This window comes from Rhinoraja longicauda, chromosome 10, assembly GCF_053455715.1.
Source record: "Rhinoraja longicauda isolate Sanriku21f chromosome 10, sRhiLon1.1, whole genome shotgun sequence".
NCBI classification, from domain to species: domain Eukaryota; kingdom Metazoa; phylum Chordata; class Chondrichthyes; order Rajiformes; family Arhynchobatidae; genus Rhinoraja; species Rhinoraja longicauda.
Genome location: NC_135962.1, coordinates 3,274,988 through 3,301,324, shown reverse-complemented (window position 1 = coordinate 3,301,324; position 26,337 = coordinate 3,274,988). Strand labels below are relative to the sequence as shown.

Sequence of the window (26,337 nt, the reverse complement as noted above, 5' to 3'; positions counted from 1 at the left end):
AAAATGTCTCATCATTACCACACAGACACGCACACAGGAAGGTGCCCCTGTGGAATGCCGGTTCAAGAATTAATCAATAGCAAAGACATTAAATTGAATGTCATGTTTGAATGAGTAAAATGCTGATTTTGAGCCATACGACATGTTCGGACACATCTGATTTACCTCCTGCTAGGAGTTTGAAAGTCTTCCTTATCGTGTACAAATTATTCAGAGGGATTAATATGAAATGGAGCATGTCATCCTTGATTAGACTTTCATGAACATCGAGGGCCGGCAGAGATGGGGAAGAGGAACAGCACCTCAGATTTCGCTTGGGCAGCTTACAACCCAGCGTTATGTCCCCTGACTCTCAGTCTGAAGAAGGGTCTGCCACCCGAAACATCACCTGTTCCTTCTCTCCAGAGATGCTGCCTTTCCCACTGAGTTACTCCAGCCTTTTGTGTCTATCTTCGGTATGAACATTGATTTGTTGAACTTCAAGTAACCCTTGCTTTCCCTCTCTCTCCATCCTAGTTCTCCAACCAGTCTTGGCTGTCCTCCTGATGAAATTTTATCTTTGTATGCCTCATTATCACCTTCCCCCAGCTGACACGGATCAATTCTACATTTGACTTGACCTTCGTCCCTTTTGATGTGTCATTTTCACACCTTACCCTCCCATTTCTCTGTGTCTCCATCTCCCCGGACTCCCAGTCTGAAGAAGGGTCTCAAACCCGAAACGTCACCCATTCCTTCTCTCCAGAGATGCTGCCTGTCCCGCTGAGTTACTCCAGCATTCTGTGTCTATCTTCGGTTTAAACCAGCATCTGCAGTTCCTTCCTACACATGCCATCACCCGATGACAGATGACAGAGACCCTGACAGCTGTGCATTGCAGACAGATGTGGCAGAAGCTGATTTAATTGCCATTTAACAGTTGAATTGAACTTAAAGTCTTAACTCGCTCAAAACCAGCTTGCCAGGAAAGATGATCCCAGGCTCAAAGTATTTGCTGGAAATTTCCTTTTGTTAATGCTAATCTTTGTCACATTATAGCCATTTGATAATAAAATCCTCTGTCTAAGCCAATCCAGTAATAAAGGCCCCTAAGAATTGGTATGCTATTAAAAACGATGCACTCTGGGTACATAATTCATTGTAATATTGATTATCTATTTATCTGTGTTATATTGCATTTATGGGCCGGTTAAGCAGGAATTTCATGGTTTCATTGCTGGTACATAAGACAATTAAACACTTGAATGATAAATACGTTGAATTATGCACATTGAAGGTGGCTACAAAACCTTTTAAGTTGAACCTTTACCAAAGTACTGAATTTTAGAACAGTGCAGAAACAAGCCCTTCGGCCCACAGTGTCTGCACAGAAAATAATACCACGTTAACCTAAACTCCTCTGCTGGCATGTGATCCAGATCCCTCCCTACAAATCCATGCGCTTGGCTAAATGCCTCATAAATGCCACTATCGTATCTGCCTCCACCACCACCCCTGGCAGCACGTTCCAGACGCCCAGCACCCTCTTATCTCCTTTCAACTTTCCCCCTTTCAACTAAAAGCTATGCCCTCTAGTCTTTGACGTTTCCAGCCCGAGGGGAAAAAGGTTCTGACTGCCTGTCCCATCTATTGTCTATGAGACGACCCGTAGGCTCCACTGGGTCCAAACCTCTGCTGCATTGGTCTAGCACCCTCCCCTCCCCCACTCCAAAAGCGCACAGCAAGATCCCAGGCTCTGGCGGCCGGGGAGTCTCCCCCGGGGCCGGGCGAGGGGGGGGGAGAGGAAAAGGGAGAGGGGGGCCACTCACCCCAGCCCCGGGCGGCCAGCAGCAGGAGAGCGGCCGCAAGGTGCTGCCCCATGCTCGTCCTGCCGGCGGCCATCTTCTTTGACCTTCTCTCTGCCGCCACGCTGCACCATGGGAGGAAGGTCAAGCAGGGGGCATGCTGGGATGGGCGCCGGTCCTCCCAGCGCTGCAACCCTCCCCCAACTGCACAGACGCGACTGCCGTGCCCGGCAAGTGGGGGCGCATTTATTAAAGTTTATAAAGTGAATTAATACTGCACACCGCAGGCGAATGTAAGGTGCCCCTAAAATTGTTGTGCTATCGTGTACCGTTTTGGCTGTATTTCGGGAAAATACATACATACAAGATGAGAGTTTTAGGAATATAGATAATTATATATATATAGATAATATAATTATCCATATTTTTAATTGATGTCTCAATGTATAATCGTTTGCACACCAATGTTTTAATGGCAAAACAGCTCCACCACATAGATGCTCCAAACACCGTTCAGAACAAGGTCAGAATGTCGAGTTAAAAGTAAGTTTTACATTCCTCAGTCAATGTGCATAATTCAATCCATTCCATACTTACAACCCGCCAATAAACAGGTTTTATTGGCAAGGATGATGGGAGACTTGCATGTAAGTCGTTCCATCAGATCAAGCCACATTTTTGACAGAGTCACTATTATATCGTAAGCAAAGGCCATCGGAGTTGTTTGGAAGCTTTTTTATCCTTGGGCAGTCACAGCTTCAAAAACCATAATTATCCTGACGCTCATAACCACTCCAAACAATGAAGCTTTAATTTGCTGGAGCAGTTAGTTCACCTGCAGCTCAACGAGTAAATTAAATTCCCCTCCAACCAGTTCAGTTCAGTTTAGTTTATTGCCACGTGTACCGAGGTAGAAACATAGAAAATAGGTGCAGGAGTAGGCCATTCGGCCCTTCGAGCCTGCACCGCCATTCAATATGATCATGGCTGATCATCCAACTCAGTATCCCGTACCTGCCTTCTCTCCATACCCCCTGATCCCTTTACCCACAAGGGCCACATCTAACTCCCTCTTAAATATAGCCAATGAACTGGCCTCAACTACCTTCTGTGGCAAAGAATTCCACAGATTCACCACTCTCTGTGTGAAGAAATGTTTTCTCATCTCGGTCCTAAAAGACTTCCCCCTTATCCTTAAGCTGTGACCCCTGGTTCTGGACTTCCAGAGGTACAGTGAAAAGCTTTTGTTACTTGCTAACCAGTCAGCAGAAAGACAATACATGATTACAATTGAGCCATTTACAGCGTATAGATACACGATAAGGGAATAACGTTTAGTGCGAGGTAAAGCCTGCAAAGTCTGATCAAGGATAGTCTGAGGGTCACCAATGAGGTAGATAGTAGTTTAGTTTAGTTTACAGACACAGCGCAGAAACAGGCCCTTCGGCCCACCGAGTCCGCACCGACCAGCGATCCCCGCACATTGACACTATCCTACACACAATAGGGACAGTTTACAAAGCCTCGTGGGCCGGTGCCTCGCGGGCCAGCGATGGAGCCTCCCGGGTCGAGGAGCCCGCGGCCAGCGGCCCCTGGGTCTGCGACGCCCGCGGCTGGGGCCTGGGTCGGCGCCACGGAGGCTTCTGGAGAGGACCCGGCAGTGCTAGTGGAGAGGTCGGTGCGACGGTCGATGATGTCGCGGCGGTCGATGATGGCGCCGACCGACAGATGAGGACGGACATGTGGAAGTGAGGACGCCGCTGCCGGGGGAAGGAACCAAGGAGGACCCGGTGTGGGGGGGGACCGTCGTGAGGGAGGGAGGGAGGGAGGGAAGAACAATGGAGGACCTTGCGCTGGGGGGGGGGGGATGGGGGAGGAATTTGTAAATTTGTATGCGCCCTTTATGGGCGACTATTTGCATACCTTGGGTTTGCAAGCAAAGAATTTCACTGTGACTTGTAAAGTATTCATTCATTCATTCACAATTATATCAAGCCAATTAACCTACAAACCCGTACGTCTTTGGAGTGTGGGAGGAAACCAAAGATCTCGGAGAAAACCCATGCAGGTCACGGGGAGAACGTACAAACTCCGTACAGACGGCGCCCGTAGTCAGGATCGAACCTGGGTCTCCGGCGCTGCAAGTACTGTAAGGCAGCAACTCTACTGCTGCGCCACCGTGCAGTAGTTCAGGATTGCTCTCTGTTTGTGGTAAGATGATTCAGTTGCCTGATAACAGGTGGGATGAAACTGTGAAACTGTCCCTGAATCTGGAGGTGTGCGTTTTCACACTTCCATCACACTTCTATACCTCTTCCCCGATGGGAGAGGGGAGAAGAGGGAGTGGCCAGGGTGCGACTCGTACTTGACTATGCTGCTGGCCTTGCCGAGGCAGCGCGAGGTGTAAATGGAGGTTTACTGTCGGGCAGGTTAAAAATGGGGCCGAGGCCAATTTAGTTTAATGGGTCATTAACAATCTCAAGCTTCACACACTTTGTATTTAACAAATAATCTACAGCTCTCGATGGCTTCCAACTTCCAATGACCGTTATTGTTTTGTTTTCAGAGGGAGAATGGGCATCACTATTGATGTGTACAGCCAGCCAGCAGGCAGCAGCTACACAAAGGTCACCATTAATTAGCGGGCATTTGTTGCCTGACCAAGTTGCCCTGTTCTCGACAAGCTTCCCTGCAACATTCGAACCACTCCAAGGCTTTTGTCTAAAAGATAGAGGAGGATCACTTTTATCTTGATTCAGTGGAAGGGACAATTTCCCCACTCAGCTTTTCACTGGCATTATTGAAATGTGCCAATGTAGAATCTCTCCCCATTACAGCGCGCTGTGAAAAACTCCCATTAGTGTTCAATTTCATCTTCAAGATGCTTAAGAGGCTTTTGGAGAGGCAGATGGATATGCAGGCATGGTGGCCTAATAGTAGAGCTACTGCCGTACAGCGCCAGAGACCCGGGTTCGATCTAAGGCAGAGGCAAAAGACTCTGCGCATTCACCTGATCCATCCTGTTATTGATATAAAACGACAGAGATGGCGACAAGGGAAGTAGTCAGTCTTCGTCATCTCACGTCCTTTTACAGGACCAGGAAGTGGCACAGAGAGGAAATACAATCATTAACTAGGGCTCGGCGGTAGAGCTACTGCCTTACAGCGCCAGAAACCAGGGTTCCATCCTGACTACGGGCGCTGTCTGTAAGGAGTTTATACGTTCTCCCGAAGATAGACACTAATAGTTGGAGTAACTCAGCGGGACAGGCAGCATCTCTGGAGAGAAGGAATGGGTGACGCTTCAGGTCGAGACCCTTCTGTCTAAAGATGGGTCTCGACCCAAAAAGACTGAAGAAGGGTCTCGACCCGAAATGTCACCCATTCCTTCTCTCCAGAGATGCTGTCTGTCCCGCTGAGTTACTCCAGCACTTTGTGTCTATCTTTGGTGTAAAGCAGCATCTGCAGTTCCTTGCTACACACTTGCATGCCCTGATTCCCCACCCCTTCCATCTTTATCCCACCCCTTGGCTTTACATTTCACTCCTCTTCTCTCCTTATCCGACATCCTTTTGTCTAATCTGCACCTCAGTGGAGGGAATGGACTGGACGGGCGACGTTTGGGGTTGGGACCCTCCTTCGGACTGACGAGCTGGCAGGGAGGAAGCTGGAAAGGAGAGGTGGGGGCAGGACAAAGCCTGACGAGTGATAGGTGGATACAGGTGAGCAACGTGGCAACGGCTAGAGGTGAAAAGGAGACAATGACAAGGACCCACTCTACCCTGGCCTAGCTCTCATTTCACACCTGCCATCGGGAAGGGGGTACAGGAACCTGAAAAACGTAATCTCCAGGTTCAAGAACAGCTTCTTCTCAGCAACCATCAGACCCATCGAACACGGCACAACGCTAACTCAGCAACTATGATCTTCTACGGAGAGTAGTATTTTTAGTATTATGCTACTGTATTACAATCATTATTTTTTGTATTATTATTATTATATATTTATCTATGTGTCACTGCGTTTACGAGTCTCTCGACCTGCAGTAAGTAAGAATTTCATTGTTCCATTACCAACACATTTTACAATTAAATCTTCTTAGCCCTGGACAATATCACCACAAGCTGTCACCGAGGCAGTCACTAGACAACAAGTCACACTTATGCGAGCATCTTTAACGTTACAATCAAATGGCAAACCACTTCAAGACAGCACGGTCAAACACTTTGCACTGCAAAGTATTTTAAAAAAACATTAAAACTGAATCATTTAAGTTGAATAACAGACTTGAATCGACCACCATGATTCAGCAGCGGTAGAGTTGCTGCCTTACAGCGCCAGAGACCCGGGTTATAGACAATAGGTGCAGGAGGAGGCCATTCAGCCCTTCGAGCCAGCACCGCCATTCAATGTGATCATGGCTGATCATTCTCAATCAGTACCCCGTTCCTGCCTTCTCCCCATACCCCCTGACTCCGCTATCCTTAAGAGCTCTATCTAGCTCTCTCTTGAATGCATTCAGAGAATTGGCCTCCACTGCCTTCTGAGGCAGAGAATTCCACAGATTCACAACTCTCTGACTGAAAAAGTTTTTCCTCATCTCCGTTCTAAATGGCCCACCCCTTATTCTTAAACTGTGGCCCCTTGTTCTGGACTCCCCCAACATTGGGAACATGTTTCCTGCCTCTAACGTGTCCAACCCCTTAATAATCTTATATGTTTCGATAAGATCTCCTCTCCTCCTTCTAAATTCCAGTGTATGCAAGCCTAGTCGCTCCAGTCTTTTCAACGCCATTCCTAGTCCCGCAATTAACCTGGTAAACCTATGCTGCACGCCCTCAATAGCAAGAATATCCTTCCTCAAATTTGGAGACCAAAACTGCACACAGTACTCCAGGTGCGGTCTCACTAGGGCCCTGAACAACTGCAGAAGGACCTCTTTGCTCAAACCTGACTATGGGTCTGTCTACACAGAGTTTGTACGTTCTCCGCATGACCCGTGTGGGTTTCTCCGGTTTTCTCCCACACTCCAAAGACGTACAGGTTTGTAGGTTAATTGGTTTGGTATAATTGTAAATTGCCCCTAGTGTGTGTAGGATAGTGTTGATGTGCGGGGATCGCTGGTCGGTGCGGACTCGGTGGGCCGAAGGGCCTGTTTCCACGCTGCATCTCTAAACTAAACCAATCATAAACCTACGCTAGGACTCTAGGAATAACTACCCTAGAATAACATACTGACTGGTTGTACCACAGCCTGGATCGGCAACTTGAATGCCCAGGAATGAAGGAGATTACAAAATGTGGTGGACACTGCCCGGTCCATCACGTGTACTGACCTCCCCACCATCGAAGGGATCTACAGGAGGGCCGGATTCAAAAAGACAGCCAGCATCATCAGAGACCCACACCTCCCTGGCCACGCTCTCATCCCACAGCTACCATCGGGAAGAAGGAACAGGAGCCTGAAAACCGTGACCTCCAGGTTCAGCAACAGCTTCTTCCCAGCAACCATCAGGCTCGTAAACCACATTACAACACTAACCTCAGCAACTACGAAGGAACTGCAGATGCTGGTTTACAAAAATAAAACATGCTGGAATAGCTCAGCAGGTCAGGCAGCATCTCTGGGGATAGACGACGTTTCGGGTCGGGCCCTTCTTCAGACAGTTCTTCAGCAATTATGATCATCTACGGACCCTACGTTTGTTTGCACTACGAGCTTGGGTTTTGCACTGTTGTGGTCTTCTTACCCTGTGTAACTATTAAATTATTGTATATTTATTTGTAGGAAGGAACTGCAGATGCTGGTTTACACCAAAGGAAGACACAAAATGCTGGAGTAACTCAGCATCTCTGGAGAGAAGGAACGGGTGACGTTTCGGGTCGAGACCCTTCTGAAGACTGAGAGTTAGGGGAGAGGAAGACAGAGATATGGTTTGGTCAGTCTGATGAAGGGTCTCGACCCAAAACGTCACCGACTCCTTTTCTCCAGAGATGCTGCCTGCCCCGCTGAGTTACTCCAGCATTTTGTGTCTATCAGAGATATGGTTTGTGTTTTATTGCATTAATAGGCCGGTCAAATTGCAGCAAGTGTGAATGTCATTGGCCATGACAATCAGACAGTTTTCTATGGAGGAAAGGAGTAATGGGAGCAGGCAGAGGCTGGTTTAATGTATAGTCCTACATTAGTCCTAATTTGAGGAAGGATATCCTTGCTATTGAGGCAGTGCAGCGTAGGTTCACAAGGTAAACCCCCGGGATGGCGGGACTGTCGTATGAGGAAAGATTGGAAAAACTGGGCTTGTATTCACTGGAGTTTAGAAGGATGAGAGGGGATCTTATAGAAACTTGTAAAATTATAAAAGGACTGGACAAGCTAGATGCAGGAAAAATGTTCCCAATGTTGGGGGAGTCCAGAACCAGGGGCCACAGTCTAAGAATAAAGGGGAGGCCATTTAAAACTGAGGTGAGAAAAAACCTTTTCACCCAGAGAGTTGTGAATTTGTGATATTCTCTGCCACAGAGGGGAGTGGAGGCCAATTCACTGGATGAATTTAAAAGAGAGTTAGGTAGAGCTCTAGGGGCTAGGGGAATCAAGGGATATGGGGAGAAGGCAGGCACAGGTTACTGATTGTGGATGATCAGCCATGATCACAATGAATGGCGGTGCTGGCTCGAAGGGCCAAATGGCCTCCACCTGCACCTATTTTCTATGTTTCTACGTCCATGTTCAGGTGCAAGTGTGCAGGTTGGTGGCAGGCAGGAGCACGAGTCCATCACATATGCAACCCAAAAATGCTAAACATGACACATGGGGTCAGAAACGTCGCCTGTCCATTCCCTCCCCAGATGCTGCCTGAAGGGGTCGACAGGACTCACTGCCTCAAAATGGCTGGCAGCATCATCAGAGACCCACACACTCATCTCACTACTGCCATCGGGAAGAAGGTACAGGAGCCTGAAAACAGTAACATCCATGTTCAGGAACAGCTTCTTCCCGACAGCCATCAGCCTATTCTTGCTATGGAGGGCGTGCAGCGTAGGTTCACTAGGTTGATTCCCGGAATGGCGGGACTGTCGTATGTTGAAAGGCTGGAGCAATTAGGCTTGTATACACTGGAATTTAGAAGGATGAGGGGGGATCTTATTGAAACATATAAGATAATTAGGGGATTGGACACATTAGAGGCAGGAAACATGTTCCCAATGTTGGGGGAGTCCAGAACAAGGGGCCACAGTTTAAGAATAAGGGGTAGGCCATTTAGAACGGAGATGAGGAAGAACTTTTTCAGTCAGAGAGTGGTGAAGGTGTGGAATTCTCTGCCTCAGAAGGCAGTGGAGGCCAGTTCGTTGGATGCTTTCAAGAGAGAGCTGGATAGAGCTCTTAAGGATAGCGGAGTGAGGGGGTATGGGGAGAAGGCAGGAACGGGGTACTGATTGAGAGTGATCAGCCATGATCGCATTGAATGGCGGTGCTGGCTCGAAGGGCTGAATGGCCTACTCCTGCACCTATTGTCTATTAAACACCACAACCTCAAATACGCTCTGAAGTACAATAGATTATTATTGTGTAGGAAAGAACTGCAGATAGACACAAAATGCTGGAGTAACTCAGTGGGTCAAACAGCATCTCTGGAAAGAAGAAGGAATGGGTGACGTTTTGGGACAAGACCTTTCTTCAGACGGAGTGTCAGGGGGGAGAGGGAGACACAGAAATAAGGAAGGGTAAGGTGTGAAAACAAGACATCAAAAGAGATGTGGCCAGTCTGAAGAAGGGTCTCGACCCAAAACGTCACCCATTCCTTCTCTCCCGAGATGCTGCCTGACCTGTTGAGTTACTCCAGCATTTTGTGAATACATCGATTTGTACCAGCATCTGCAGTTATTTTCTTATACTATATGAGGCCTATTAATGTTTGTTTGTTTTTTGTATGTTTGTGTGCGTGTGTGCGTATATATATATATATATGTATATATATATATGTGTGAATATATATGTATATATATGTGCATATATATATATGCGAGTATGATCAGCCATATCATATCATCATATCATATCATATATCTACAGCCGGAAACAGGCCTTTTCGGCCCTCCAAGTCCGTGCCGCCCAGTGATCCCCGTACATTAACACTATCCTACACCCACTAGGGACAATTTTTACATTTACCCAGCCAATTAACCTACATACCTGTACGTCTTTGGAGTGTGGGAGGAAACCGAAGATCTCGGAGAAAACCCACGCAGGTCACGGGGAGAACGTACAAACTCCTTACAGTGCAGCACCCGTAGTCAGGATCGAACCTGTGTCTCCGGCGCTGCATTCGCTGTAAAGCAGCAACTCTACCGCTGCGCTACCGTGCCGCCCATGATCGCATTGAATGGCAGTGCTGGCTCGAAGGGCTGAATGGCCTACTCCTGCACCTATTGTCTATTGTCTATAGTATGGATATTAATATAACTTTGTTTTCTCATTTATTACATTGTTTACAGTGTACTATGTTTACATATTCTGTTGTGTTGCTGCAAGTAAGATTTTCATTGTTCTGTCTGGGGACACACGACAATGAAGCACTCTTGACTCCTGACCCACCGAGTTCCTCCAGCACTGTGTGTTTTGCTCAGTAACATGCTGGCATGAGCTCGTCCCACATCATTGATGGCTCACGCATGCCCCATTCAGATGTAAATTTGTCCACAAGCCAGCAGCCTGGCTCAGGGAAGAAGTCTTGCGGGAGTCAACCTCGGGTGATGGCCCCTGGGACTGGGGACAATGGACAGGCAGCTGAGGGGGGTGGGGTGGGGGGGGTGAGGGTGGGGGGGCTGCAGCCCGCCAGTCTCAGCTGTCCCATGCATTGTTCCTGGTGCAAGTAAGCTCTGCGGCACAATGCGCCAGTATCGCCGTCTGTGCATCCTACAGCCGCTGCAAGCTGGCCCATCCACACACAGCAACACACACACACAGATCAATGCATAATAAACAAATATACAATTCACTCATAACGATAATTCCAGGTAACCAGACATAGAACAGTACAGACACAGAGTGCTGGAGTAACTCTGCGGGTCAGACAGCATCTCTGGAGAAAACGGAATAGGTGACGATTCGGGTCAAGAATAGACACAAAATGCTGGAGTAACTCAGCGGGTCAAAGAGCATCTTTGGAGAAGGAATGGGTGTCATTTTGGGTCGAACCCCTTCTTCAGACTGAGGCCTGGAGAAGGATCTCGACCCGAAACGTCACCTATTCCTTTTCTCCAGGGTTGGTGCCTGACCCGCTGAGTTACTCCAGCTTTTTGTGTCTATCTTCGGTTTAAACCTGCATCTGCAGTTCCTTCCTACATAGAACAGTGCAGCACAGGAACAGGCAGTGAAAAAGCTTTTGCACTGTACCTCAGTACATGTGACAATAAGCTCAGCTAACACAAGAACAGGCCCTTCGGCCCACAATGTCTGTGCCGAGCATGATGCCGACCTCATCTGCCTGTATGTGATCCATATCCCTCCATTCCTTGCGTATCCACATGCCTATCTTAAATGCCACTGTCATATCTGTCTCCTCCACTGCCCTGAGCAACACGCTCCAGGCACCCACAATGCTCTGTGGAAGATAAAATCGCCCTGCACATCTCCTTTAAACTATCCCCTCTGGTATTTGATTGTTTTCCATCCCGGGGAGGAAAAAACTGTCTACGTTGTCTCTTCCTCTAATGATTTTATATACCTCTGTCAGGTCTCTCTGCAATCTCCAGCTTTCCAGAGAAAATAATCCAAGTCTGTCCAACCTCTCAGGTAGACACAAAATGCTGGAGTAACTCAGCGGATCAGGCAGCATCTCAGGAGAGAAGGAATGGGTGACGTTTCGGGTCAAGACCCTTCTCCAGACCGAGTGTCAGGGGAAAAGGAAACAAGAGATATAGACGGTGATGCAGAGAGATACAGAACAAATGAATGAAAGATGTGCAAAAAAGTAACGATGGTAAAGGAAACTGGCCATTGTTAGCTGTGGGCTAGGTGAAAACGAGTTACAGACAATGAGACTCACCAGGACGAGAGTGAAAGCAGGGTGGGAGAGAGAGGGGATGCAAGGGTCCTTTAAGTTGGAGAAATTAAAATTCATACCACTGGGGTGTAAGCTGCCCAAGCGAAATGTGAGGTGCTGTTCCTCCAATTTGCGTTTGGCCTCACTCTGACAATCTATCCAACCTGGGTGTTGACCTCTTATCCCTTATCATTCCAGTACATGCCAAAGTCTACAGTGCAGCCACACAATGCAAGAACAGATAAACTATTGCAGATTATAAACTGGCTCGAATCACTTGGCAGGTGGAACAGACAAAAACAGCAGAGTCACTGGTGGAGATGAAGGATCTCCATGGAGGGTGGGCTTCAGTTCACACCGAGTCTGGTGTGCGTCACCCCACCAGCCAACACTGGCCCTAGGGGCAGAGGGGCAAGGAGCTGGCAAACCGCACACCGGGAATGGGAATGGAAGGAACCTTCCAGAAACTAGCTTACTCCCAAATGCAGCTATCAGAGAAGGCTCCCGACCCAAAACACCACCTATCCATGTTCCCCAGAGATGCTGCCTACCCGCTGAGTTACTCCAGCACTCTGTGAAACGTCACCTATCCATGTTCTCCACAGATGCTGCCTGACCCACTGAGTTACTCCAGCACTCTGTGTCCTCCCTTCTCTCCAGAGATGCTGCCTGTCCCACTGAGTTACTCCAGCACTCTGTGTCTATCTTCAGTTCAAACCAGCATCTGCAGTTCCTTCCTCCACTCTCGTGTCCATTTGTGTATCAACCAGTTTCCTGCAGTTCCTGGTGTCTCCAATCTAAATCCTCGGCGATGTTTTTAACGTACAAAATAAACAAGTTCATTCAAACGCAGGGGAACCGCCAGGCGCAGTAAACATCACACGCCCAGTAAACGGTGCAACCAACAGCGAGGCATCAGCTGGAGGAAGGACAAGGGTTGTCCTAGCTGCCCTTCACAACCTGCACCGCCGCCCAACATGATGCCAGTACAATTAATGCAACTAAATACAATGGGGCTCAAAGCACTGACCAGCCTCAACACACAGATAGATAGGGTTAACACACAGGCTAACCAGCCTGAAAACAGATTCACTAGCTTTCAATCAGACATTAACTAGGTTCACTCCAGGCATTAACCAGCCTTAGTAGACATCAGGGTTAAATCAGACATTCACTGACATTAATGTTGTCATTAACTAGGGTTAAATCAGACATTAATTAGAATTAAATCAGACGTTAACCAGCTATAGACATGGGTTAAATCAGACATTAATTAGAATTAAATCAGACGTTAACTAGCTTTAGACATGAACTAGGGCTAAATCAGACATTAATTAGAATTAAATCAGACGTTAACTAGCTTTAGACATTAACTAGGGTTAAACCAGACATTAATTAGAATTAAATCAGACGTTAACCAGCTTTAGACGTTAACTGGGGTTAAATCAGGCAACGACTAGGTTTTAAATCGGACATTAACTAGGTTTCAGATCAGACACTAACCATCCATACACGTCAATAGCCCGTGGTAAACGAGACATTAACTAGGTTTCTCTTGGATATTAACTAGTGTTACACCAGATACGAGCAGGGGTTGAATGAGGCATTAACTAGTGTTGTATTAAACATTGCCTGATGTTATACGAGGCATGATGTTATATTGGACACTAGCCGGGGTGATATTGGCCATGCCCTGGGGCTGGGATCGGTGTAGCCGCCCGCCCGCCCGCCTGGGCTGGGCTGGGCTGGGCTGGGCTGGGCTGGGGGCTGTCATGCCTCTGCAGTAGTGGAGCCTCACTCACCGGTCTCTGCGGTCAGTAGCGCCGCTCCCCTCCACTCCCCTCCACTCGCCAGGGCTCACGGCTGTAGAGCGGCTCCCGGTGCACAGGCTGGGCTGGGCTGTGGTCTGGTCTGGGACGGGACGGGTCGCTCAGGCACTGCCCCAGCCCGGCTCCTGCAGCCTCACCCCAGCCTGTATGAGAGGAGGAGGAGGAGGCTCCCAGCACATCCCCTCCTTCCCTCCCTCCCTCTACATTCAGAGTAGGCGGTGGCAGCAACAGCAGCAGCAGATGACACTCCCTCCCCGCATCTCAGCGCCTTCTGCAGCCGGGAAGACCAAAGCCGCAGCAACTGCACGCTCCTTACTCCCCCTCCACCTCCAGTACAAATACTAAATACAATCCCGATCAGAAGCTCCAGCAAATAGATCAACTATCCCAAACGAGATTTCCTTTATTCCTGATCTTAAAACAGGCATTAACTTGGCTTAAAACAATTAACTAGGTTTCAAACAGACATTAACTAGGCATAAAACCGATATTAACTAGTCTTAAAACATTCATTAGGCTTCATACAGACATTAACTAGGCTTCAAACCGATATTAACTAGGCTTAAAGCACATTAACTAGGCATTAACGAGTCTTAAAACATTAATTAGGCTTCATACAGACATTAACTCGGCTTCAAACCAATATTAACTAGGCTTAAATAATAATAATAATAATAATAATATTCATTTATTGTCATTGCAACGAGTACAACAAAATTAAAAAATAGCCAATCCTGACGGTGCGTACAAACATATATGCAATAAATGCAAAAACAAATAAATACATAAATACAATTAAATACAATTATATTAAGTACAAGATTTTTTAACGGTGTTGCCTAGTGCAAAGGTAGTGTTCAGTTCTCGTATGGCCCTGGGGTAAAAACTGTTCTTAAGTCTGTTTGTTCGGGATTTGATCGACCTGAAACGTCGACCAGAGGGCAGATGAACAAACAGACGGTGGCCGGGGTGGGATGGATCTTTTATTATTTTGCCTGCTCTACTGAGGCAGCGTAGTCTGAACAGGTGCTCCAGGGAGGGCAGTGAGCAGCCGATGATCTTCTGGGCCGTCGTGATGACCCTCTGAAGGGCCTTCCTGTCCTTTTCTGAGCAGCTGGCATACCATGTGGTTATACAGTATGCCAGCACACTCTCGATGGAGCAGCGATAGAAGGACAACATGAGCTTCTCCTGCAGGTTGGTTTTCCTGAGGATCCTCAGGAAGTGGAGTCTCTGCTGTGCCTTCTTTACTGTGGTGATGGTGTTGGTAGACCAGGTAAGATCCTCTGCGATGTGCGTACCCAGGAACCTGAAAGCTGGTACCCTTTCCACACAGACCCCATTGATGTAGAGTGCGTCGTAATCTCCACTGGTTTTTCTAAAGTCAATTATAAGTTCCTTTGTTTTGGAGGAGTTCAGGACCAGATTGTTCACTGAACACCATGCTGCCAGCCTTTGGATTTCATCCCTATAGGCTGTCTCATCTCCTTCTGAGATTAACTAGGCATAAAACCCATTAACTAGGCATAAAACCCATATTAACTAGTCTTAAAACATTAATTAGGCTTCATACAGACATTAACTCGGCTTCAAACCGATATTAACTAGGCTTAAAGCACATTAACTAGGCATAAAACCCATATTAACTAGTCTTAAAACATTCATTAGGCTTCATACAGACATTAACTCGGCTTCAAACCGATATTAACTAGGCTTAAAGCATATTAACTAGGCATAAAACATACATTACCTAGTCTTAAAACTAACTAGGCATAAAACAGTTTAACTAGGCATAAAACAATCTAGGCATCAATCAGATATTAACTGGGCATATTGGATATTAACTGGGCTTAAACAGATGAACTAGGCATAAAACAGATATTAACTAGGTTTAACCTGTTTTAACTAGGTTTAAAACTGGTAATAACTGGGTTTAAAACAAATATTAACTAGGCCGACCCAATAGAAGGCAATGAGCCAAATTGGCCTATATTCACTGGAGTTTTGAAGAGATCTCACATGCAAAATTCTCATAGAAAATGGATGCAGGGAGAGCGTTTCAGTTCCCTGGGCCAGAGTGAAAAGTATTTTATTGTCAGTTGTACCAACAACAGAACAGTGGCATGCTTACTTGCTGCTGCTTTGCAGTCCCATTAATACTAACACACAGATGAATAAATGTATAAGTAATGCTGTAAATTAATCAATAAGACTAGGTAACCAGACATAGAATTAGGGTTTGACACCAAGTGCTGGAGTAACTCAGCGGGTCAGGCAGCATCTCTGGAAAATGGCCAAATGTGTAGGAAGGAACTGCATATCATATCATATTATATATATACAGCGCGGAAACAGGCCTTTTCGGCCCACCAAGTCCGCGCCGCCCAGCGATCCCCGCACATTAACACTATCCTACACCCACTAGGGACAATTTTTTACATTTACCCAGTCAATTAACCTACATACCTGTACGTCTTTGGAGTGTGGGAGGAAACCGAAGATCTCGGAGAAAACCCACGCAGGTCACGGGGAGAACGTACAAACTCCTTACAGTGCTGGTACACACCAAAGATGGACACAAAATGTCCCGCTGAGGTACTCCAGCATTTTGTGTCTATCTTTGAGGGACAGGACCAAGATGAGAATCTACAGATCTCCAACAAAAAAAAAGAATTTAAACTGCCCAAGCAAAATATGAGGTGCTGTTCCTCCAGTTTGTGTTTCAAAACAAATGTAATGAGAAAGACGCTTAAAACAGTTTAATTATCAGGCCTCAATTTTCACTGAGAGAAACACTGGAAAGAGGGGAGGCAGCAGAAAATTACATCTTCTGCAAGTTCCACTAGCTTTTGGCACAAGTTAGAACGATTGAGGAAAGACAATCTAGACCAAATATCTCCATTTTAATGGATGTACAAGAACACCTGATGCATATGCACATCTATATACTAAAACTCTCATTTGTTTGTTTGTTTGTTCCTGAACTACAGCCAAAACGGTACACGATAGAGCGACAATTTTAGGCCCACCTTACTCACCGTCATCCCTTTGGTGGTAATGGAAGAAGTTTCATTGAAAACAGAGTTATATATTTAAAGTTATTCACATTTTACAGTTTAAATCTATCTCCTAGAGAGGGAGGGAAGGAGGGAGAGGGGTGGAGAGAGGGGGGGGAGAGGGAGAGGATAAGGGGGGTTGAGGGGGATGGAGTTGGGGGAGGGAGGGGAGTGGGTGCTGCACCAATGCAGGAGAGGTTTGGGCCCAATGGGTCCACTTGGTCTAGTAAATCTTTAAAAGTAGCAAGACACATGTTGGGAGAGTGATTAGTAAAGCAGTTCTTGGATCTCAATAGTAGAACATTAAACAGCCAGGCAGTGGGGAGCCTGAAATGCAGGTGATGCTGGCTAGGTCATGCAGACACAAGGAACTGCAGATGCTGGTTTACGAAAAAAAAGTCTGAAGAAGGGTCCTGACCGGAAACATCACCTCTCCATGTTTAGTTTAGTTTAGTTTAGAGATACAGCGTGGAAACAGGCCCCTCGGCCCACCGGGTCCGCACCGACCAGCGATCCCCGCACATTAACACTATCCTACACACACTAGGGAACATTTATATTTATACCAAGCCAATTAACCTGCAAACCTGTCCTTCTTTGGAGTGTGGGAGAACATAGAAGAGCTCGGAGAAAACCTACGCAGGTCACGGGGAGAACGTACAAACTCCGTACAGACAGCACCCGTAGTCAGGATCGAACCCGGGTCTCCGGCGCTGCAAGGCAGCAACTGTGCCACCATGACGCCCTGTTCTCCAGAGATGTTGCCTGACCCGCTGAGTTACTCCAGCACTCTGTGTCTTTTTCTGGCTCGGTCATAATTGGAGCACAGCAACCAATTCTGGGCATCTCATTTCAGGAAGGATGTGAAAGTTCCAGAGAGGGCGCAGAAAGAAATTATGATTTGTTTTTAAGAAAGGAGAATCTAAGGTAACCATATTCCAGTGCATCCAAGTTCCCGATGACTTGCATCCCAAGGTTTTAGGGAAGTTGTTTTGGTCTGAGATCTGTTATCGCCAGGGTGGTGAAGGAGGCTTTTGGAGCACTGGCCTTCATCAGTCAGGGAGATAGATCAGTCATGGTTGAATGACGGAGTAGACGTGATGGGCCAAATGGCATAAGTCAGCTCCTATCACTTATGACCTTATAAGTTGGGACATTATGTTACAGATGTACAAGGAGCTGAGGAAGCCGCATTTGGAGTTTATGTTCAATTTTGGTCACCCTGCCGTAGAAAGGATGTTGTTAAGCTGGAAAGATTGCAGAGATGATTTACGAGGATGTTGCCAAAATTGGACGGCCTGAGCTACAGGGAGAGGTTTGGTGGCTAGGATTTTAATTCCTTGGAGCACAGGAGGATGAGGAGTAATCTTATAGAGGTGTACAAAATCATTGTCCTTTGCCCAGGGTAGGCGAATCAAGAACCAGAGGACATAGGTTTAAGGTGAGAGGAGAAAGATTTAATAGGAATCTGAGGGGCAACTTTTTCACACAGAGGGTGGCGGGTGTATGGGACGAGCTGCCACAAGAAGTAGTTGAGATAGGTACTATAACAGTGTTTAAAAGCCACTTGAACAGATACATGGATAGGAAAAGTTCGGAGGGTGATGACCAAATGTGGACAACATTGGATGGGGCATGTTGGTCAGCATGGATGAGTTGGGCAGAAGGACCTGTTTCTGCACTGTGTGATTACATGACAGAGCTCTTTCCTTGTTGAAAAGAAAATTTGAACAGCGTGAGAAAGAATTAATGGGTGAGATCGTGGGTACACTGGCGATTATTTCCCCACAGATTGTCACAGTAAACGAGCCCTCACCATTTTACGAGGGAGGAAGAGTGGAACTGGGGTGACAGCGCCCAGTTAGTGCGGTATCGTCAGTAGGAAGCAAACACTAGCATTTATTAGTAAGTAAGTGGTGGTAGGACATTGACAAAATAACAGCAGAAATTATGAAAACTGGGCAGCACAGCAGTACAGCTGCCGCCTTACAGCACCAGAGACCCAGGTTCAATCCTGACTATGGCTGCATGTCTGTACGGAGTTTGTACGTTCTCCCCGTGAAATGCATGGGCTTTCTCCGAGATGTTCGATTTCCTTCCACATTCCAATGCCGGACAGATTTGTAGGTCAATTGGTTTGATTATAAATGTAAAATTGTCCCTAGTGTGTGCAGGATAGTGTTAATGTGTAGGGATCGCTGGTCGGTGCGGACCTGGTGGGCCGAAGCGCCTGTTTCCGTGCTGAATCTCTAAACTAAACTAAAATGTGGAATAGACAATAGACAATATGTGCAGGAGGAGGCCATTCGGCCCTTGGAGCCATTCAATGTGATCATGGCTGATCATTCTCAATCAGTACCCCGTTCCTGCCTTCTCCCCATACCCCCTGACTCCACTATCCTTAAGAGAATGATGAAAGGGAAATCATGTGTGACAGATCCGTTAGAATAACTTTGATGTTGTAACCAGCAGAGTGGGTGAGGGTGAAACTAGTAGATATGGTGCAGTTGGAATTTCAGAAACCCTTCAATAAAGTGCCACACTAGGAATTAATAAGCACAATTAGAGTATAATTGATATGGAGTAATATACTTGTGTGGACTAAGAATCACAGGATATATCTCCCCCTTTACCATTCCCTCCCTTTCTCCCCATTTCAGACACACCTTTATCTCCCTTACAACTCCAGTCTCTATTACATACTCCACCCATCTGCTAATCACCCCCCCCCACCTATCTCTACCTGTCACTTGCCAAGTGTGTCCCACCCTCAACTTTTATCCAGCTTTCTCTCCCCCCTCCCTACTCCATCAGTCTGAAGAAGTGTCTTGACCCGAAACGTCACCCATTCCTTCTCTCCAGAGATGCTGAGTTACTCCAGCATTTTGTGTCTCTTCGATGTAAACCAGCAACTGCGGTTCCTTCCTGCACACCCTGTCAAAATGGTCGGGCTGCATGATCTGAAGAAGTGTCCTGACCCAAAATGTCATCTGTCCATTCCCTCAACAGATGCTGCCCGTCCCGCCGAGTTACTCCAGCTCCAGCATTTTGTGTCTATCTTTGGGTTTAAACCGGCATCTGCAGTTCCTTCATACACATTAAAGCAAGTATTTCTTGCTTCTCCCCCTCCCAGTGAACTGTCTCTTCCCCTTTTAAACATTCTTCCCCTCGGGGCTCCAGGACCCACCGGGTCAGATTGGGACCCTTCTTCAGACCAGTTCTGTGTGATCCACTCCCTGCACGCAAGATGCAATTGCACAGGGGCCAATTAACTTACAAACCCACATGTCTTTGGGGTGTGGACAGAAACCGGATCACACCGAGGAAACCCACGCGGTCACAGGGAGAACGTGCAAACTCCACATAGACAGCGTAGAACCTGAGTTTTGTGGTGTGAGTAGGGTTGCCAACTATCTCACTCGCAAATAAGGGACAAGGTGACGTCACCGCCCCCCGCGCCCTCACCCAGCCAGCGGCTACGTGCTCCCGCTCCACCAATGGTGGCCGCCCGGGCCGGGAGGTGGGTCGCTACGCAACCTCTGTCAGGCAGTGCCCGGGCCTCTGGACCTACAGCGTCCGGGCCTACACGTCCGGGCCTACACGTCCGGGCCTACAGCGTCCGGGCCTACAGCGTCCGGGCCTACAGCGTCCGGGCCTACAGCGTCCGGGCCTACAGCGTCCGGGCCTACAGCGTCCGGGCCTACAGCGTCCGGGCCTACAGCGTCCGGGCCTACAGCGTCCGGGCCTACAGCGTCCGGGCCTACAGCGTCCGGGCCTACAGCGTCCGGGCCTACAGCGTCCGGGCCTACAGCGTCCGGGCCTACAGCGTCCGGGCCTACAGCGTCCGGGCCTACAGCGTCCGGGCCTACAGCGTCCGGGCCTACAGCGTCCGGGCCTACAGCGTCCGGGCCTACAGCGTCCGGGCCTACAGCGTCCGGGCCTACAGCGTCCGGGCCTACAGCGTCCGGGCCTACAGCGTCCGGGCCTACAGCGTCCGGGCCTACAGCGTCCGGGCCTACAGCGTCCGGGCCTACAGCGTCCGGGCCTACAGCGTCCGGGCCTACAGCGTCCGGGCCTACAGCGTCCGGGCCTACAGCGTCCGGGCCTACAGCGTCCGGGCCTACAGCGTCCGGGCCTACAGCGTCCGGGCCTACAGCGTCCGGGCCTACAGCGTCCGGGCCTACAGCGTCCGGGCCTACAGCGTCCGGGCCTACAGCGTCCGGGCCTACAGCGTCCGGGCCTACAGCGTCCGGGCCTACAGCGTCCGGGCCTACAGCGTCCGGGCCTACAGCGTCCGGGCCTACAGCGTCCGGGCCTACAGCGTCCGGGCCTACAGCGTCCGGGCCTACAGCGTCCGGGCCTACAGCGTCCGGGCCTACAGCGTCCGGGCCTACAGCGTCCGGGCCTACAGCGTCCGGGCCTACAGCGTCCGGGCCTACAGCGTCCGGGCCTACAGCGTCCGGGCCTACAGCGTCCGGGCCTACAGCGTCCGGGCCTACAGCGTCCGGGCCTACAGCGTCCGGGCCTACAGCGTCCGGGCCTACAGCGTCCGGGCCTACAGCGTCCGGGCCTACAGCGTCCGGGCCTACAGCGTCCGGGCCTACAGCGCCCCCCCTGGCCTAATACGGGACAAAGGCGGTCCCTTACGGGACAAACCAATTTAGCGCAAAATAAGGGATGTTCCGGCTAATACGGGACAGTTGGCAACCCTACTCTCTCCATCCCTCCCCCTTCACTGTTCCTCAACCAGTCTGACTGTCCCCCCAATTACATTTTATCTCTGTTTGCTTTATCATCGCCTTCCTCTGGCAAACAATGATCTATTCTACATTTTCCTTGACCCGCATTTCTTTTGATGTCTTGCTTTCACACTTACACTTCCTTATTTCTGTGCCTCCCTCTCCCCTGACTCTCAGTCCCAAAAAGGGTCTCGACCCGAAACGTCACCCATTCCTTCTCTCCAGAGATGCTGCCTGATCCGCTGAGTTCCTTCAGCAATCGTGTCTACCTCCAGCACTTTGTGTTTTGCTCAGACAACTATTGCTGATCTTCTTACAGTTCCACTAAAATGATTTTCCATTCTTGGCACAGTGATTCATTCACTGGCTGGCTGCTAATTAGTTCAGCAGTAAGGATTTTCAGCTCAGCAGCACCACCAGGTGTCCAGGTGAAAAGTACACAATGCATTGCATTTTAGAGTACAAAACTACTTCATGTAAATCCAGCTGAGTTTATTACAGAACATAGAACAGTGCAGCACACCATGTCTGTGCCGAACATTGTGCCAAAATCAACTCTTATCTGCCTGCAAATAATCCCCATCCCTCCATATCCATGTGCCATTCCATATGTTAGATGTACAACAGTTTATAGTTTAGTTTATTGTCACATGCACCGAGGTACAGTGAAAAACTTTTTGTTGGGCGCTATCCTGTCAGCGGAAAGATAATACATGATTACAATCGATCCATTTATAGTATATTGATACATGATAAGGGAATAACGTTTAGTGCAAGGTAAAGCCAGCAAAGTCCAATCAAGGATAGTCCGAGGGTCACCAAAGAGGTAGATAGTAGTTTAGTTTATTTAGTTTAGATTAGAGACACAGCGCAGAAACAGGCCCTTCGGCCCACTGAATCCGCACCGACCAGCGATCCCCGCACATTAACACTATCCTACACACAGTAGGGACACTTTACAAAGCCTCGCAGGCCGGAGCAGTTGCCTGATAACAGCTGAATCTGGAGGTGTGCGTTTTCACATTTCTGCACCTTTTGCCCGATGGGAGAGGGGAGAAGAGGGAGTGGCCATGGTGCGACTAGGCCTTGATTCGCTGCTGGCCTTGCCGAGGCAGCATGAGGTAAGTACATTGAGGTACAGGTACAATGAGATTCTTGCTTGCAGTAACATCACAGATACTTCGACTAGAACAAACAAACAATAATATAAATTACACATAAAATTTCTCAAAGAATGTCTGCACAAAATGTCTATGGGAGTGTAAGAAGTCCGTAGTGTTCTGCTGCCGAGGTGAGATTAGGGGTGTGCGGGTCGGGTCAAGAACCTGATGGTTGTAAGAAAGTAGATGTTCCTGAGCCTGGTGGTGTGGGCCTCAGGCTTCAGTACCTGACGGTAGCAGTGGGAAGAGGGCGTGGCCCCAATGGTGGGGATCCTTGATGATAGATGCTGCCTTCGTGAGGCAGTGCCCGGTGTAGATGCGTTCGATGGTGGGGAGGGCTGTGCCTGTGATGGTCAGGCTGAGTCCATCACTCCCCTCAACCTCTTGTGATCTAGTGCGTTGGAATTGCCATACCAGGCCATGACACAAATGAATGTTATTTATCAACATTATTTATTATATGCAGCTCACCTAAAATGCCATGCACACGCAATTGATTCAGTTTATATTCTGTTTTTATTGGAATTGGCCAACCGTGCCGGTACCAAAACCAAACAACAGATGGCACCAGGACACCACCTGCCTTATACTACCTCGAAAACCCTGAACCGCCTCCGCTCTGCAGTGGGACATTGCGGATTCAACCTGAAGAAGTGGGGCTTCTCGGACTCTGACAAATGCAAATGTGGAGAGGTAAAGGCAATGGCCCACCTACTGACTTATAGGGGAGAGGCACGCACTGCGGACGATCTCCGCAGAGGCACAGATGTGGCACTGGCTGTGGCAAAGCGATGGCAGAAGGTCGTCTGACACACGAGCGAAAACACACGAGCGAAAACTGGAATTGGCACTGAATCTTGTCGTTATATATTGAACTTATTTTTGTTGTTTTTTTATGATGTCTATTCAGTACTGTGTTTACATATCTGTAAAGCTGCTGCATGTAAGAATTGCATTGAAGTTAGACACAATGTTACTGCAGTAACTCAGCGGGACAGGCAGCATCTCTGGAGAGAAGGAATGGGTGGTGTTTCGAGTCGAGTCCCTTCTTCAGAATTTCATTGTTCCCTTTTTGGACATATGACAATTAAAACACCCTTGACGCGCAGAGTTACACGACTGAAACAAAAGATTGTTCAGAATGTCATGCTTGACCATGCAGCCCAACTATTGACACGGTTTGTCAAAAGGAACTGCAGATGCTGGTTTAAGCTAAAGATACACAAAATGCTGGAGTAACTCAGCGGGCAGGAAGCATATCTTGAGAAGGAAGGGGTCGAGACCCTTCAGTGTTTTAGCTCTTAGGGCTAATGGAATGTTATAGTAGCTCTTAGGGCTAACGGAACCAAGGGATATGGGGAGAAAGCTGGAATGGGGTACTGATTCTGGATGATCAGCCATGATCATATTGAATGGCGGTGCTGGCTCGAAGGGCCAAATGGCCTACTCCTGCACCTATTTTATACAGTATGTTTCTATGTTCAGTCTGCCGAGACAGACTGTGACTGGAGGCTTCGCAAGGATCCAGATCGCAAAGCAGAGGAGGCACAAGGCAGTTTTAAAGTCTTGCTTATGCCAGCTTTGAAGCAACAGGGAGAAGAGGTAATGTCGGTTTGCACGTCAACCCAGAACCTGCCAGCCCTGGCCAACAGCTTTAAAAATCAGTACATATGGAGAAAAGGTAACATTGTGAAGTAACATCTGCTTCATTGTGAGCTTGTTTCTTCAGATACTGTATGTGGCACCGGCATCCAATAGCTTTCAGCAAAGTCACAGTGGCTGTTTTGCCAGCAGCTAAGGCCAGGGATAAAGATTAATGAGCTGTCAAAGCAGTTCTACCAATGCAGCTGTCCGCCTGTGCTGACACAACACGTTCACTACACCGTGAAACACCAGCGGACCCACTCGGCTCACCAATGGCTGATGGACCATTAGGCCATTTGGCCTATCAAGTCTACTCCGCCATTCAATCATGGCTGATCTATCTCTCCCTCCTAACCCCATTCTCCTGTCTGCTCCCCATAACCCCTCCATCCCATCGTTGGCCGATTGTTAGACAAACAAGGAACTGCAGGTGTGGAATCTACAAATATATCCTACACATACCTAGACTCCATCCTATCCCACCTGCACCAATCCGTCCCGACCTATGTCCAAGGCTCCTCGCACACCCTTTGTCTCTTTAATTACTTGTTTTCCAGGCCCCCACCCCCTCATCTTTTCAATGGATGTTCAGTCACTCTACACATCCACCCCCCACCCGGAAGGCCTTAAACTCCTCCGTTTCTTCTGCAGAACCAGCCACTTTCCCTCTACTAACACTCGTTTCTGCCTAGCAGAGCTGGTCCTTACTCTCAACAGATTCTCCTTTGACTCCTTACACTTCCTCCAAATCCAAGGCGTAGCCTGCCTTTTTGTGGTCTGAAGAAGGGTCTCGACCCGAAACGTCACCCATTCCTTCTCTCCTGAGATGCTGCCTGACCTGCTGAGTTACTCCAGCATTTTGTGAATAAATACCTTCGATTTGTACCAGCATCTGCAGTTATTTTCTTACACTGCCTTTTTGTTCGGTACGTTAACAATCTGTTCCAGGTGTACCTATCGGGCCCTATCCCCAAACTCCAACCCTGCTACATTGATGACTGCATCGGAGCTACCTCCTGTACCCATGTAGACCTCATGGACTTCACTACCAATTTCTATCTTGTAACGGAGCAAAACACTGAGTGCTGGAGGAACTCACTGGGTCAGGCATCTGTGGGGGGGGGGGGGGGGGATGGACAGTTTCCAGTCGGGACCCCATGCATCAGGTTTCTTGGGGTGCATATTTGATGCTTGTGCTCTTGCCAGCCACCAACCCAACACACTTGTGCCTGAACATGGATTAGATATTAAACCAGCCTCTGTCTGCCTGCTCCCAATTACACCTTTCCTCCAGTGTCTGATTGTCATGGTCAGTGACAGGAGATACACTATCGACCGACGGAGATGAGGAAAAACTTTTTCAGTCAGTGAGTTGTAAATCTGTGGAATTCTCTGCCTCAGAAGGCAGTGGAGGCCAATTCTCTGAATGCATTCAAGAGGGAAGCTAGATAGAGCTTTTAAGGATAGCGGAGTCAGGGGGTATGGGGAGAAGGCAGGAACGGGGTACTGATTGAGAGTGATCAGCCATGATCACATTGTATGGTGGTGCTGGCTCGAAGGGCCGAATGGCCTACTCCTGCACCTATTGTCTATTGACATCTAGGAAGGGTCTCGACCTGAAACGTCACCCATACATTCTCTCCATAGATGCTGCCTATCCCACTGAGTTACTCAGCATTTTGTGTCTATCCCCAATTCCGACAGTTCCACACCAATGTCCATGCCTTGTTTAGTTTAGAGATAGTGCGGAAGCAGACCCTCTGGCCCATCGAGTTACACCAACCAGCGATCACCTAGACACCACTTCTATTCTAGAAAATGTACAGTGGCCAATTAACTACAACCCTGTATGTCTTTGGGATGTGGGGGAAAACCCATGTAATTACAGGGAGAATGTTCAAAGACATCCGTACAGACAGCACCCGTAGTCGGGATGGAACCCGGGTCTCTGGCGCTGCAAGGCAGCAACTCCACTGCTGCGCCACCGTGCATATGTTGCCCCATGTATGTAGCCCCTCATCCTTATCAGTGTTGTTTGAATGGCATCTAAATGGAGTGGCATCACTCCATTTTGTTTAT

The 26,337-nt window shown here is 48.3% G+C and overlaps 1 protein-coding gene across 4 annotated transcripts in view; it reads right to left on the bottom strand.

The window, feature by feature from the left end:
• Positions 1-13,792, bottom strand: part of nin (ninein (GSK3B interacting protein)) — a 142,582-nt gene extending 128,790 nt beyond the window's left edge. For all 4 annotated transcript variants that reach the window (XM_078406067.1, XM_078406068.1, XM_078406069.1 and 1 more), the window contains exon 1: positions 13,633-13,792. The gene's annotated coding sequence lies outside the window, so the exon portion shown is untranslated. The remainder of the gene's footprint in view (positions 1-13,632) is intronic.
• Between the last annotated feature and the right edge of the window lie 12,545 nt (positions 13,793-26,337).